Raw genomic sequence first — 3,918 nt, 5'->3', positions numbered from 1 at the left:
TGAAGCTGCCTTGCACTTTGTGAAGAGGGAGCTATGACAAGGTTTCATCCTCCCTTCTCCCTCTGCACACATTCTCCATGTTGCACTGGTGATGAAAAATACTTTATCTTTTCACCTTTGCCAGCCTGCTTACCTGACTTACCTTCTAGATTGACCAGTGCTACCTCTGCTGTGACCAAAAAAATGAAGAAGCCTTACTAAAGACAATGCTACCCCATATTTGAGATGTGCTTACCTTCACACCCTTGTTCTGATGGATTCCTGGCATTCCTGAAGCCACACAGGGTGATAAGAATCTCCAGAAGATGCAGAAACACGTTAGAAAGAGCTTATATATATAAGTATATATAATATTTTTGTATATGTAAGCAATATTGCTTTATAACAAATCCAGGCACAGTCCTGAAAAAGATTTCAGCATAAGGGGTTCCTATTCCTAAGAACCTTTATCGAATAAAACCTTGTGTGAGGCATATCTGAGCCTCTCCTGATGCCTAACAGTTTGTTTTAGTGACATCCACTTGCAAGGTGAAAGAGGAGACCTGATGGCTATGGAGGAAGACAGGGTGGCAAGCACCTTAGGGGTTACCTCTAGCTGTAAGCAAGCAGCACATCTGATAAAAGAAAATTAAGAAATCAAAGCAATCTCACTCAAATCCATGTGTTTTACCATTTCAAGAATTTTTATCCTCTGTGATTTGGGATGATCCTGGCAACTGTCTTGACATGGGGATTGTTAGCCTGTCCTTCTATCATTAAAATTGTCATTTTCAAACTTGTCTTTTATAATAGTTCTTAATAGCACTACAGTTTAAGGTTAGGGCTAAGGTTAGAAGACTCCAGACACATTCATGTTGAGCCAAGGAAAGCTTTATGTAATTTGAGTACTACTTTTATGGCCACTTGTTTTTAAAAAAACTTACTGTGAAAGGGGAGGCAAAGAAACCACAGAGACCAGTCAGAGTTCTTGCATTTTTAGCTGGATTTCCCAATATTCCTTTGGAAGGAAAAGGGACAAGTCAGGATTCCTTTTTAATTTTTTTAATTTTTTTTTCTTTTTTGAGCATTTGCATCCTCAAATAAGTAAAAAAGGAGTAATTTTCAATTGCGGCCAAATTCCTGACAGACCGTGACACTTCCACAATAGTCATCACATTGAGGGCTGGTGTCACATGGTGATGTACTGGCAGTACTTGCACAGAGGCCTACTTTGGAAAGAAAAGTAGGCAAATTTCATTCCAGTTCCTCTCTAAAGAGGACATGAGAGGAAAATGACAATGAATTTGATTCTTGTTCTCTCCTTTTCACAAAGTGAGGGTGTCTCCTACAGACATTCACAAAGGCTGCAGGAACTCGCACCTGTCACTAGGATACCTGCCTCAAGATTTGACACAATCTCAACTTAAAGTTTTCTACCATTTTCCCTTTGTCTGTTCTGTATGTTGTTAATGTTACTGATCTTCTATAATCAAGGCTATTTCTTGCTCAAGTGTCCGTGATGGTGTGTGAGAAATTAATCTGAAGACTCTTGGAAATTTTCCACTACATTGGCATTGATCAGGTGGAGAAACTAAAGATTATTAGTTTGAAGGACTGCCTGCTTTTTATTATAATGCCTAAATAAAACAGCATTTTAAATGAGAGAGGAGAATAGCATGTGTGAAAGACAAGGCTCTGCCTTGAGCACGGCACAGCAGTTGTTGCCCTTTTATAAATGAAAACAGCCACTGGTGACCTTACTGAGCTCCTCAAATTTCCTAAGCAGAAAGCAGTTCTGTTGGAGTCAAACACCTTCCTTAGTTACTATTAACTTCTATTTTGAAGAATCAAAGAATTTAAGAAAAGTATTAAGCTCAGCCAACAATTTGGGGAAAAGGAGAAAATAGCTGTAGTGTGATTCCCATGAAGCTTTATATTGTCCAGAGAGATGTAGCAGAAAATGGTGAGCCTACCCCAGAGAATGAAGCAGAATAGGTGGATCTGATCAAAATAATGTTGGAATATTTGGCTAGTGATGCTAAATTGGTATTTGACCTCAGGAAAATAAAACTCTTACAGATGGAAAACCATTTTTTTGAAAACTCCCAACCATTTTCCCCATGGATCCCATGGCAGTTGCAGGGTGGTTGGGGAGGAGGTGTCCTCCTTTGGAAGGGTTGAATTTGTCTGTTGCCCTTGGAGTGTCAGCCTAGTGGACTTCCACTGGGCACCAAGCACAGCAACCTATGCTGCTCTTCACCACAGTCAATAATTATTTACTTGTTAAATCTGAGCAGCATGCTTGGTAGGTTTGCAAGAGGAACAGGGACTTTATAAGAAGTGTTTAGAGAGTTGTGGGGGGGGGGGGTTTTGCTTATTTGGGTAGGGGAGTGGGAGTTTGTAATTAATGGCTTGCCATAGCATTTTCAGCTTATTTTCTCTCATTTCAGTAGCTGCATTACCTATACCAATATATGGGGCAAAAGCCTGGAAGGGTTTTTCTGTACTTTCTTACTTTTAGCCAAGCAGATCCTTGGACTCAGATCTTTTATCAGGTCTTCTAATTTGTACAAAATCAATCATAAAAATTAGAAATTATAGAGTCCTGTTAGTCCTAGTGAAGGATTTTTCTTTTCTCATAGACACCATTCTTCTTGTAGATTAGTTTTATATGACTTCCTTGATAAGAACAAGAATATTCAAGAGGATATTGTCTCTGATAACCTCATTTTAAAGATGGCCATATAGATGGTTGTAAGATCAAAGTTAATGTCATTCATTTGTCTTTCAAAGGTCCCAGTATCAACACTCTGTTTAAATCCAGAAGTGGATTTGAGTATAATGCATTTAGTTGCCTATAATGCATTTAGAAATAATTTTATGCTGATTTTGAAAGGGGTATGGTTGAGGTGGACCTCTCAGGTCCCTCACTACATCTGCTGATGGCCCCTGAAATCTGTGGCTGCTGCAGGGCAGGGACTGCACCAGAGAAGCTCCTTTTAGCACATGTTATTTAGTAATGTAATATCTTATACAAAGGCCAGTTATTCAAGCTGTAAATGGAAGAGCTGAATTGCCCCATAAATTTGAGGCTTATTGATGTGAGTTGCTTCTAATATTTCTATAGGGAAAAATCCACTTATTGATCACTTGGGCGCTGTCTTGCTTCTGACATTAATTTAGTTGTAGATTAGGTTGGAATGTATTACTTTCATAAAGATCCTGAGTGGCTGGAGTCATGCAGTGAAACTGAAGCACAAATACCAGCAGACTGTATGGCTCATGACACTGCCTGAAATAGCAAGCAGCACCAGTGAGCTGGCGTGCTTTCAGTTCAGCTTCCACTGAGAAGGCTTATTACAATAACAAACAACAGGTAGGGCTTGAACAAAATAGGTCTCTTATTCAACCTGCTCAGGGATCATCTCCAAAAGTCTCCCTGTAGGTGTTTTAGGAGGGATAAGGAGGCTTCGGCAAAAGATTTAGGCTAGTATATGTCCAGCACTGGAATAGGGTCACAAGGGATTAGCAGAGCAAGTGTGTGAAGCCAGCTGTAATCTTGGCGGGTTGACTGGATGCCGGCTGCCTACCAAGCTCCTCCATCACCCCTCTCCTCAGCTAGACTGGGAAGTGGGAATATAATCCTCCTTCTCACAGAGTCACAGGGAGGTGGGGTATGCGGGGGCTTGTGATCAGTTTGTCACACTTCATCTCTGCTGCTTCCTCCTTTCCTTACTCTTCCCCTCTTCCCCTGCTCCAGCATGGGGTCCCTCCCATGGGAAACAGTTCTCCATGACCTTCTTCAAGTTCACACTAACTGCTCCAGTGTGGGTTCTTTCCACAGGGTGCAGTCCTTCAGGAACAGGCTGCTCCTGCATGGATTGCCAAGGGCTAACAAGTCCCACCAGCAAACTTCCTCCAGTGTGAACTTCTCTAGTG

At 41.1% G+C, this 3,918-nt stretch overlaps 1 protein-coding gene across 1 annotated transcript in view; it reads left to right on the top strand.

Annotated features, from left to right (window-relative positions):
- Positions 1-3,918, top strand: part of PPARGC1A (PPARG coactivator 1 alpha) — a 363,672-nt gene that overhangs the window by 178,225 nt on the left and 181,529 nt on the right. The gene's annotated exons all lie outside the window — the stretch shown is intronic.

This window comes from Cyanistes caeruleus, chromosome 5 (assembly GCF_971803275.1).
Source record: "Cyanistes caeruleus chromosome 5, bCyaCae1.hap1.1, whole genome shotgun sequence".
Lineage (NCBI taxonomy): Eukaryota > Metazoa > Chordata > Aves > Passeriformes > Paridae > Cyanistes > Cyanistes caeruleus.
This window is presented reverse-complemented; position numbering and strand designations above follow the sequence as displayed.